Source organism: Ahaetulla prasina, chromosome 2 (genome assembly GCF_028640845.1).
Source record: "Ahaetulla prasina isolate Xishuangbanna chromosome 2, ASM2864084v1, whole genome shotgun sequence".
NCBI lineage: Eukaryota > Metazoa > Chordata > Lepidosauria > Squamata > Colubridae > Ahaetulla > Ahaetulla prasina.
In genome coordinates, this window is record NC_080540.1 from 8,754,346 (window position 1) to 8,767,440 (window position 13,095).

A 13,095-nucleotide genomic window follows, 5' to 3' on the forward strand; every position below is an offset into this window, starting at 1 on the left:
CAGCAGCAGTGCAGCTCACCAGCTCAAATCCCCCTGCAACTCAGACTAATCTGAGCACAACCAAGTCCCCACCCAAACAGGACACACCCCCATCCAATCAGAGCACAAAAAACCCCCATCCAATCAGAGCACAAAAACCCCATCCAATCAGAGCACAGAAAACCCCATCCAATCAGAGCACAGCCAAGCTCCCACCCAATCAGTTCAAACCCCACTAGCAGTTAAAGGAAGAAACAGCTGCAATCACACATTGCTCCCAGAAGCACGGCTGAAGCCTGAAGATGACGAATGAGACTTCAAAACGTCGCCAAGACACTTCCAATTTTACACGGAGAAAACCCGAACAACCAAAGACCTATATATATATATATATATATATATGAAGGAAAAGAAACAAGCAAACAATAGGACAGGAACGGTAGGCACGTTTGTGCTCTTACTATATAGAATAGAATAAAAATTTTTATTGGCCAAGTGTGATTGGACACACAAGGAATTTGTCTTGGTGCATATGCTCTCATTGTACATAAAATATATCTTCATCAATGACTTGGACGAGGGATAGATGGGAACTCATCAAATTTGCAGATGACACCAAGCTGGCAGGAATAGCCAACACTCCAGAAGATAGGCTCAAGTTACAGAAAGATCTTGACAGACTTGAACATTGGGCGCTATCTAACAAAATGAAATTCAACAGTGAAAAAGTAAGGTTCTACATTTAGGCCAAAAACAAAATGCACCAGTACCGTATATGTGGTACCTTGCTCAATAGTAGTACCTGTGAGAGGGATCTTGGAGTCCTAGTGGATAACCATCTGACTGAGATGGTATAGGGTTTCCTGCCTGGGCAGGGGGTTGGACTAGAAGGCCTCCAAGGTCCCTTCCAACTCTGATGTTATGTTATGTTATGTTAATAGGACAGGAACGGTAGGCACGTTTGTGCTCTTACTATATAGAATAGAATAAAAATTTTTATTGGCCAAGTGTGATTGGACACACAAGGAATTTGTCTTGGTGCATATGCTCTCATTGTACATAAAATATATCTTCATCAAGGTGCAACACTTACAACACTTAATGATAGTCATAGGATACAAATTTAACACTTAATGATAGTCATAGGATACAAATTTAACACTTAATGATAGTCATAGGATACAAATTTAACACTTAATGATAGTCATAGGATACAAATTTAACACTTAATGATAGTCATAGGATACAAATTTAACACTTAATGATAGTCATAGGATACAAATTTAACACTTAATGATAGTCATAGGATACAAATTTAACACTTAATGATACAGCATTTAATGATAATCATAGGCTACAATTAAGCAATCAGGAAACAATCAATTACAGTATAAATCATAAGGATACAAACAACAAAGTTACAGTCATCAGTGGAAGAAGATGGGTGATGCATACAGCAGTCAAAGCGCACCTCCTTTAAGGATCGGTGAAGATTGTTCCAGCCAGTTATTTGTCTTGAGGTGTGGGTGTGTGCCGGACAACTAATGAACAATTAGTTTTGCAAGAGACAGAAACTTGAAGCTGGAAGCTTCTTTGGCTTCAATTACCGATGCTCTACTTGCAGTGAAAGTTGTCTAGCGCGGCCGTTGCTTATCTATGGTGCGCCATCTAGTGACGTAAAGCTGAAAACCAGGATGTTCTATCTCTACCTAAGGCAGTATCAATATTTTTTTATTGATTATGCTCAGTCAAGTCGACTCCAGTGATCAGATCACATCGATAGACTTTCTTCCATGATGATTATCCCTAATTTGTTCATTCAGGCCTCCCGAGGATTCACTCATCACCACAGAAGTAGATCAAAAAGCTTCCCATGGAAGAGGTGAGAACTACACTGAGGAAAAGAACCAGGGGGAACTATTTTATTTATTTATTATTTTATTTTATTTTATTTATTTTGTCACAACAATATATATAAACATCACATAAAAAGATTATATAGTATATAAACATATATATGAGGTAATATAATCAGGGGTTGCCACAAAGAAGAGGGAGTCGGGCTGTTCTCCAAAGCCCCTGAGGGTAGAACAAGAAGCAATGGGTGGAAACTGATCAAAGAAAGAAGCAACTTAGAACTAAGGAGAAATTTCCTGACAGTTAGAATAATTAATAAGTGGAACGACTTTCCTTCAGAAGTTGTGAATGCTCCAACACTGGAAATTTTTAAGAAAATGTTGGATAACCATCTGACTGAGATGGTGTAGGGTTTCCTGCCTGGGCAGGGGGTTGGACTAGAAGGCCTCCAAGGTCCCTTCCAACTCTGTTGTTATGTTATGTTATGTTATGTTATGTTATGTTATGTTATGTTCATATATATATATATGAAGGAAAAAGAAACAAGCAAACAATAGGACAGGAACGGTAGGCACGTTTGTGCTCTTACTATATAGAATAGAATAAAAAATTTTATTGGCCAAGTGTGATTGGACACACAAGGAATTTGTCTTGGTGCATATGCTCTCATTGTACATAAAATATATCTTCATCAAGGTGCAACACTTACAACACTTAATGATAGTCATAGGATACAAATTTAACACTTAATGATACAGCATTTAATGATAATCATAGGCTACAATTAAGCAATCAGGAAACAATCAATTACAGTATAAATCATAAGGATACAAACAACAAAGTTACAGTCATCAGTGGAAGAAGATGGGTGATGCATACAGCAGTCAAAGCGCACCTCCTTTAAGGATCGGTGAAGATTGTTCCAGCCAGTTATTTGTCTTGAGGTGTGGGTGTGTGCCGGACAACTCATGAACAATTAGTTTTGCAAGAGACAGAAACTTGAAGCTGGAAGCTTGACCCTGCTTAGTTTTTCAAAATTAACTAGATTCTGGGTCTTAAAAGCTCATGAAGCACTTATTATTGCCTAAATTGTTGCTAGCTTGCTAGCTTTATTCCAGTAATAAATGGAACATGCAACATTAGGATAAAGCCGGAGAAAACATATGCGGCAGAGTCTAGAAAAAGGGGGCTTAGAAAGAGGGAGTGACTGCCTATATACAGCAAAAGAAACATAAACTCCTCAAAGTGACATTTCAAAGGGTTGTAAAAGTACATGCAAAAATCTGTGAAAGGCTGCCATACTCTTTGTTTGAATTGTATACTCTTCTTAATTTGAAAATTTTAAATTAATATACAAAACAAAATAATTAATATAGTTATTATATACTCATACTCATATATATGCTTATACTGTGAAATACTGAATTGTATTTCATGTATATGCTTATACATGAAATACTGAATTATTTCATGCTTATGCTTATATATACTGTGTGACAAAAATAAATAAAAAATAAAAAATAAAATAAAAAAAAACAGGCACAGACAAAAACCTCTCTAATTCACAGAAGCATAATAAAAAGTTGGGGGCGGGAGGCAGAGCACAGGCATCTCCAAATACCCCAAGTGCCACACTCAGGACCAGCTTTCAAACTGATCAGCCAAGTTCTTACGTTAAAGAAATTCATTCCCATTTGGTCTTTTCAAAACATTTGTGTCTGCTCACTGTCTCCATCATGGGGACCTCAACTTTCACGATGTCTGTTGAATCTGATTCATAATGTGGAGAGTCATCAGGAAAGCCAGATAGATCCTCTGTGATGGTATGATTTTCAAAAGACTAAAACCCACTGGCACAACCAATGGCTGCTTTAGAGGTTGTAAAGTTAAAAGGGAAACCATAGCTTAGTTGTCCAGTTTCAAATGTCCTACTTTCTATCACTCAGACTGGCAATGATGGAGAAGACCATCCTTGAATCTGAGAAGTATGCCCATCAAAACAGATCCAGTTTAGCCGTTCTAATTCAACTGTGCCTAATGAAATGTCATTCTTTCATGGAATTTAGGACTGGAGCAGATAGCAATGCAACAAGTAAATTTAGAGGCGGAAACCTAACTGCAGCCTATATCATCAGAGTCACTGAGTGCATGGGCTGAAATATGACTTGACACTGAAATTCTAAATTTATAATGAGGGAAGGGAAGCTGAGGAAGACAGATTGGTCATAGAGATGTGGAATGCACAAGAGAGAGATTACAAGTTAATAATTGTAGTGTGTTAGAAACCCACTGTATCTGTGGAGTCCTCATCACTGAGCAAGAATTGGGAAATGAGCTTTACATTAACTTTTTATAATTAAATGCATTTATTATTAAACTTAATCGTTCCTCAACTCACAGTCTGAGACAACTCTCGTCTTGCCTTGCCCTAACATTCATAGCAACACTGACAATACCCATTTTTTACATGCCAAAAGCTACTGATAATTGTTACATAATGCATTTTTAAAAATATTTTCAATACTGTACATTCCCCCCCCCTTCTTGTTAAGGTAGCAAAACAGAGAGATTTGTTACTCTTCTGCATGACAGTGTGGTAAAACAACAGCCGCTGTTGTGACCCAACCCAAGTAGATAGTAGTAAACACAATCAGTTCAAAAACAAACAGACTTTATTAGAACAGCTGAGAATTAACTCATTCTCAGCGTAGTCCACACTAAATCAAAGCAAATTCTTCGTAACACAATTCTTCAGTCTTAGTCTAATTAGGCAAACTACCAAAGGCTTTTCTTGGCAAAAGTCTCCTCCTGTTCCTCTGCCTCACTACTGTCAGCCTCTGGAGGCTCCGGAGTCTGCACATCACTCCCCGATGGCCCTGGCCCCATCTCTTCCTCTGACGCAAAGTCCTCATCCGGGCCTTCCCCTGCCTCCAGGACTGGCCCATGTTCTTCCTCAGCCTCATTGCTGTCCAACTCGTTGCCAGCTGCTGTCGTGTCCCACTCCTCCGCTGACGGCCGGGTCAGGGAAATCCGAATCAGGCTTGCCTCTGCAGCTCTGCCCAAAGTCCTAGCAAAGTCCTCAGAGCAAGCAGGAGACCAGTAAGTGACTTCAGCAAGATAAGTTCGACTTTTGCCTGACTCAGAGACTGCCAGAAAGCAGATCCTTTATATAGGCCATGGGGTGTGGCTCCATGACTCAGCACTCATTAAGGCCTGCCCCTCCCTTCCTTCTGTTGCCTCCACCTATCCAATCTTCTGATGCGAGGATCACTCCAATCAGCAGTTGGTAATAAACCCTCCTCAGGCTCACATGCTGTGGAGGAGGGGGAGGGGTCTAGCTGCTCCGTTTGCCTGGGCATGGAGTCAGGGCTGGGGCAGGGAGGTGCTCCTTCTTCTGCAGTTTGTCTGGGCATGGAGCCAGGACTGGGGCCGGGAGGCATACATTCCTCCGTGTTCGGGAGCAGATAAGAAGGCCCCAGCTGCTCTGAGGGTGGGCAAGACACAACAGCTGCACAAGCTGCTGGCGGACTACAGCAGTCACTTCCAAAAGTCCACTGCATGGCCCAGGGACAAATTCAGGGCCCACTGAAAAGAGTGGCTGTCTCCAGGACACAGTCATGAAATCCAAGGATGCGTGTCCCCCATTCCTTCTGCAACATGAGGATCAGAGATCTTCAAAAGGTAAGGAGGTGGAGGGTGTGAGGTCTGGTGGGATGGGGTGGGAGTCAGGCATAAGGATTACAGAGACCCAGTAGGAGTGGGGAAAAAAACGGTGGGGACCTTGTGGCGCGGGGAAGCGAAAGGACTGGGGGGGACTGTGTGGAAAAGTGAACGGCCGATGGGACACAAGATTGGGAAACAGAGCACAGAGTGTCTTGGAGGAAGGCTGGCAAGGCAAGCCAGGCCTTGCTCTAGGCCTCCAAGAGTTTTCCCCAGCTCTGAGGTAGCCAGTGTTCCGCTTAGCAACTCGCACGTTCAATTAATAGCTGCATCAGGGAAAGCAGTAGGATGCATGTAGTTAACGAAAGCAGTCTCACTAAATGGCCGTTATAACATGCAACCCATAGTAGTTGTATCTTGAGGTCCCCAGAAACAGGTAGTTAGCCATTTTCCACTTTCCTTTTCTCTCCACCTACAAGTCTAATCCTGAGACTTATTTGAATAAAGAGAATCAGGCCAGAATTCAAATACAGATAGTCCTAAACTTACAACAGTTCATTTAGTGACTGTTCAAAGTTACAGCATCATTGAAAAAAGTGAGTTATGACCATTGTTTACACTTACGACCATTGCAGCATCCCTATGGTCATTGGATCAAAATTCAGATTGTTGGCAACTGACTCATATTTATCATTGTTGCAGTGTCCTTGAATCATGTGATCCCCTTTTATGACATTCTTAAGAAACAAAGTGAATGGGGAAGCCAGATTCAATTAACAAACGTGCCACTAACTTAACAACTGCTGTGGTTTACTTAACGGTTGCAAGAAAGGTCATAACATGGAGCAAAACTAATTTAACAAATGTCTCAGTAACATAAATTTTGGGCTCAATTATGGTCATACGTTGAGGACTGTCTGTAGTCAATTTCTCACAAACAACAAATGAAATTCAAGCCTTCTCTATACTTCTCTACCTTTGCCTCATATGGATTTCCTTGTGTGCAATAAGGGAGGATTTATGCCTGAAATAACGTCCACAGACTGGACATTTGAAAGGTTTTTCCCCCGTGTGAATCCTCTGGTGTCTCACCAAATCAGAATTCTGAATGAAACTTATTCCACAATCTGGACACTCATATGGTTTCTCTCCTGTGTGAGTCCTCTGGTGTATCACTAGGGTGGAATTCCGACTGAAACTTTTCCCACAATTAGGACACTGATAAGGTTTCTCTCCTGTGTGAGTTCTCTGGTGGTTCACCAGGCTGGAATTCTCACTGAAACTTTTCCCACAAACAGGACACTCAAAGGTTTTTCCCCCGTGTGAATCCTCTGGTGTCTCACCAAATCAGAATTCTGAATGAAACTTATTCCACAATCTGGACACTCATATGGTTTCTCTCCTGTGTGAGTCCTCTGGTGTATCACTAGGGTGGAATTCCGACTGAAACTTTTCCCACAATTAGGACACTGATAAGGTTTCTCTCCTGTGTGAGTTCTCTGGTGGTTCACCAGGCTGGAATTCTCACTGAAACTTTTCCCACAAACAGGACACTCAAAGGGTTTCTCCCCCGTGTGAGTCCTCTGATGTTTCACCAGAGTGGAATTATGACTGAAACTTTTCCCACAATCAGGACATTCAAAGGGTTTTTCTCCTGTATGAATCCTCTGGTGTATCACCAGATCAGAATTATGACAGAAACTTTTCCCGCAATCAGGACATTCAAAGGGTTTCTCTCCTGTGTGAGTTCTCCAGTGTTTCACCAGGCTGAAATTCTCACTGAAACTTTTCCAACAATCTGGACACTGATATGGTTTCTCACCTGTGTGAGTCCTCTGATGTATCACCAGGCTGGAATTACGACTGAAATTTTTCCCACAGTCAGGACATTCAAAAGGCCTTTCTCCTGTGTGACACCGCTGGTGTATCACCAGGTCAGAATTACAATTGAAACAATTCCCACAGTCTGGACACTGATATGGTTTCTCTCCTGTGTGAGTCCTCTGGTGTATCACCAGGCTGAAACAGTGACTGAAACTTTTCCCACAGATAGGACATTCAAATGGTTTTTCTCCTGTGTGTGTCCTCTGATGTTTTACCAGGCTCGAATTACGACTGAAACTTTTCCCACATTCAGGACATTCAAATGGTTTTTCTCCTGTGTGAGACCTCTGGTGTATCACCAGGTCAGAATTACAATTGAAAGTTTTCCCACAATCAGCACATTCAAAGGGTTTATTTCCTGTGTGAGTCCTCTGGTGTCTCATGAGGTGTGAATTTGTAATGAAACTTTTCCCACAATCAGCACATTCAAAGGCTTTATTTCCTGTGTGAGTCCTCCGGTGTCTCATGAGGTGTGAATTTGTAATGAAACTTTTCCCACAATCTGAACATTCAAAGGGTTTCTCTCCTGTGTGACTCTTCTGGTGCCTCATGAGGTGGGAATTTCTAATGAAACTTTTCCCACAATCAGGACATTTAAAGGGTTTCTCTCCTGTGTGAGTCCTCTGGTGTCTCACAAGGTGGGAATTAGTAATGAAACTTTTCCCACAATCAGGACATTCAAATGTTTTCTCTCCTGTGTGAGTCCTCTGGTGTTTCACCAGGTTGGAATTCTGACTGAAACTTTTCCCACAATCAGGACATTCAAAGGGTTTTTCTCCTGTATGAGTCTTCTGGTGTCTCACCAGGGTGGAATTCTGACAGAAACTTTTCCCACAATCAGGACATTCAAAGGGTTTTTCTCCTGTGTGAGTCCACTGGTGTTTCACCAGGGTGGAATTCCGACTGAAACTTTTCCCACAATCAGGACATTCAAAGGGTTTTTCTCCTGTGTGTGTCCTCTGGTGATTTACCAGGCTAGAGTTTTGACTGAAACTTTTCCCACAGATAGGGCATTCAAAGGGTTTCTCTCCTGTGTGAGTCCTCTGATGTTTCACAAGGTGGCAATTTCTACTGAAACCTTTCCCACAGATAGGGCATTCAAAGGGTTTCTCTCCTGTGTGAGTCCTCTGATGTTTCACAAGGTGGCAATTTCTACTGAAACTTTTCCCACAGTCAGGACAGTCAAATGTTTTCTCTCCTGTGTGAGTCCTCTGGTGTATCACCAATTTGCCATGCTCACTAAAGCATTTACCACATTTCGAGCACTTGTAGGGCTTCTGTCCTCTGTGGGTCCTTCCATGAACCATAACAGAGCTGTTTTGACCAAAGCTTTTGCCACAGTCAGAGTGATTGTATGGTTTTTCTCCTGTGTGGCTCCTCTCATGCATAATCACCAGTGATTTGCAAGTTGTATCTTTCCCACAATAGGTTTATCTATGGAGTTTTTCCACAACTGATAATCCTGAAGAGGTTAAAAATATGGAGGATCCCTTGTTTAGTGCTGCTTTGATTCAAGCCGTTTCCTTCCTCCCAGAGCAAGGCCTGCATCACTGTCTGCTCTGCGTGGCTTTCCAATTGACCTTTTCCTCCCCACTGACTTCCAGAGATATCCCTCCTTTTCTGAATGAAAAAAATAATCTCCCTTGACTTTTTATGTAATGTATCTTTCCACATAATCTACTTTTTCCAGCTCAGAATCTAATTTGATTTTCTCTCTTTTGTCTATCAGCTGCCGGGAAGGAGAATTATGTGGTTTTTTGAAGGAAATGGAAAATAGTTTGATTGGTGGATCCTTTTCAAATTTGCTTGTTATTCTCAGTTGTCCAGAGTGCTCTTAGTGCCATTCTCTTTGTCTATAGGATTAAAAGAAAAGTGTAATGTTAATTATAAAATAGTTGCAGAAGATGCGACAAAAAAGAAAAAAGTATACATTAGAACAAAAAAGCAAACATGTCAGAATGCTAATTCATTAATCAATCATGAAATTCTCCTTGATTTGGATCATATTTTTAGCAGTGCAAAGGTTTATCATCAACTATATCTGGAACTGCTGGGGATAGATTATATAATTGCAGACATATGCATACAGAGGTAAAAAGAGATACACCCACACATGTATAAATGGAGAAAATCTATATCTGACCAAATGTCCCAAAACGGTTACAGTCCAACCTTCTGAGCTAACATTAGACATGTGGGGGCTTTAACTGATGAAATGATGCCTAAAATCTCTGCAAGATTTGAGGTACCAGTTTTCCTCATGGAAGTCCTCAGCACCAAATAAAGCCATAAAACACTGTCCACAAACACTCTGGTGACATCCCAATTCAAGCAGTCCTCACTTACTAGCCACAATTGGAACTGGCATCCGCGTCACTAAAAAGCCCAATCGCTAAGCATGATGTCAGTGCCAACTTACATCTGTTCTTCTATAGTTTTTAAGCTAATTACTCTGGGTTGTAAAAGGCAATTTCATATGACTGGAAAGTTTAATTTCCTGCCAGAATATACCCACTGATTTTGCTTGTCAGAAGCTAGCTGGGAAGGCCACAAATGGGGATCATGAGTGTGGGATGCTGAAACCACCATATATTTGCACCAGTGGGTAGTACCCAAATTGGTGCATCTCCTTTTTCTGCACCTTCATACCCACAGGAACTTCTGACTTGTGGTCAATGAACAAGTGCTACAGTGACCACAATTTAGTGGATCAGGTTTACTACTTCTTTTACGGGGCCATAGTAACTTTGAATGCTCAAGGAAGAAGTGGTAAGTAAGGACTGCGTATACAACTGAACATTCCCAAATGGTTCTCAATAGCTATTTTTTAAAAAAGTGCTTGGTTGAGAACATTTGAACCTGGCTAAAACACGGATGGGGCACCAATAGGAAATACTTGTGCTTGTTGGCGATACATGGAAATAAAAAATCCCAGAAAAGACCAGTGCCAGATCAGTACAATATTATTGCCACAAAAACAGCAAGTCCACAATAAAATAACAGAGTTTGAAGGGACCTTAGATGTCTTCTAGTCCAATCCCCTGCTCAGGCTGGAGACCCCATACCATTCCGTCTGACTTCACACAAAAAGAAAAACTAGCCCAATCTACCAAAAACAGAACCCATAAAAGAGACTAGGAATAAAAGATTAAAATAGGCAAGAAAATGGTAAGAGAACACCTGTCCACTCTCTAAGAATTCTAACCACCAGGACCAGATTGATTACACCCCAGAGTTCTAAAGGAGCTGGCAGACATGATCTCAGAACCATTGAATCGCATTTTTCAAATGATCTTTGAGCACCAAGAAACTACCTGTGGACTGGAAAAGAGCTGATGTGGTTTCCATGTTCAAAAAAAGGGTGGGGGGAGGGAAAGGGATCCGCAAAATTACGCACCAATCAGCCTGACATCAATACTGGGAAGACTGTGGAAAAGGTTATCAAACAACAGATTTGTTAAATACCTAGAAACAAGCAAAGTTATAACCAGAAACCAGCATGTGTTTGTCAGAAACAGATCATGCCAAACAATCTCATTTCATTCTTTGACAAAGTAACTAAATTAGCGGACCAGGGAAATGCTGTGGATATGTTATATTTGGATTTCAGTAAGGCATTTGAAAAAGTCGTCCATAACCTAGAAAATGTGGGACAGACACATTCATCCACACAGATGGATTCATAACTAGCTGACAAACTGACCTCAAAGTGTATTCCTTAAAGGAACTACATCTATATGGAGGGTAGTAATTAGTGGAGTACCCCAAGTTTCTGTTTTAGGCCCAGTACTCTTCAATTGAGATGAGGGAATCCTAGGCTGCATTAACAGAGGGATAGAATCAAGAGCACCTGAAGTACTAGTTCCATTTTATAAAGAGCAAGACCTCACTTAGAATATTGACTCCAGGTTTGGTCACTATATTATAAAAAAATGTTGAGACTCTGGAAAGAGTTCAGCAAAAAAGCAACAAAGATTATTAGGGGTCAGGAGGCCAAAACATATAAAGAATGGTTGTAAGAACTGGCTAAGAAGAACTAGGGGTGACATAATAGCAGTGTTCCAATACTTGAGGGAAGGCAAAACAAGAAGCAATGGATGAAAACTAATCAAGGAGAAAAGCAACCTAGAACCAAGGAGAAATTTCCTAACAGTGAGAATAATTAACCTGCCTACAGAGGTTGTGGGGGCTCCATCACTGGAAGGTTTTAAGAAAAGACTGGACAACCATTTGTCTGAAGTGGTACTGGGTCTCCTGTTTGAGAAGGGGGTTGGACTAGAAGACCTCTTCCAACCCTGTTACAACCCTGTTACAGTGATGGAGCAGCTACAACCTCTGGAGGGAAGACATTCCCAAAGAATCAACCTTCACTTGAAAGAAACTTTTTCAATCTTCCCACCAGCAGAAAATTGCAGCCATCAGTTTCACAGCCTGCAGCCCCAGTGGGCTTTATGTACACTGAGAGCATATGCACCAAGACAAATTCGTTGTGTGTCGAATCACACTTAGTCAATAAAAATTCTATTCTATTCTATTCTATTCTATTCTATTCTATTCTATTCTATTCTATTCTATTCTATTCTATTCTATTCTGGGAGGGAAGGAACCTGAAGCAGCAGCTGACCTGCTTCATCCCAGTTGCTTCTCTGCTTCCAGGCCATGGAGGGAACCAAACAGCCCGACTTGCTCCCGCACTCTCCTCCCACCTTCCCTCAACTCACCTGCCAGCTGCTGCTTCGACCCTGGGAAGAGCACAAAAGCCACTCTGCACTCAAACTTCCTCCCACCAGTGATCTGGCAGAGGAAAATCCTCTGTGCTTCTCTTCTCACATCATTTCTAGCAATACAGTACTCTATGGTTTTAACTCCTTAAATTCAATCACAGAGACCCCTCCCCATTGTATTATGGGGTTTTCAGCCACAGATGTTGCCTACCTGACCTCCATCTCCTGATAGTGACAGAAAAACATATTTTTTGTCCCATATCTACCTAAGGCCCTTGCAAGATGTTTCCACTGATTAAATGCCATCAAGTCATTTTTGATTTCTAGGTACTGACTTTTGAGACAAGTGAAACAATGAAATGTGATGCTATTTAGCTTACGGAGATTAGGTGCTGAGCCCTAAAACTTCATGAAGGTTTTACACAATTACAGAACAAGCTTTCCTAGGGGTGACTCTCAGCGGAGGTCAGTGCCTCTCTATATGTCAAATCATTGATTTCTCTGCTTGCTCAAACCAGGCAAAGATATACATGTCCATTTAATGTATCTTGATTGTTTCTCCTCCTCTTCACTTCTCCTTTTCCTTCTTTTTCCCCTTCTCCTCTGCCACTTCTCTCTCTCCACCATCTTTCCTCCTTTGTCTCCTCCTGGTGTTACTAGAGAAGAGCAACCAGGATGATTAAGGGACTGGAGCAGTGGTGGGATTCAGCCAGTTCGCATCACTTAGGGAGAACTGGTTGTTAACTTTCTGAGCAGTTTGGCAAAATGGTTGTTGAAGGAAATCATTAGGGCAGAGAACCAGTTGTTAAATTATTTGAATCCCACCACTGGACTGGAGACTAAAATGTATGATGAACAGTTGCTGGAATTGGGCATGGCTAGTCTAGTGAAGAGAAGGACCAGGGGAGACATGATAGCAGTCTTCCAATATTTGAGGGGCTGCCACAGAGAGGAGGAAGTCAAACTCCTGAAGGCCAGACAAGGAATAATG

The 13,095-nt window shown here is 41.5% G+C and overlaps 1 pseudogene; it reads right to left on the reverse strand.

Moving 5' to 3' along the window:
- Positions 1–2,053: 2,053 nt before the first annotated feature.
- Positions 2,054–13,095, reverse strand: part of LOC131189615 (zinc finger protein 850-like) — a 37,195-nt pseudogene continuing 26,153 nt past the window's right edge.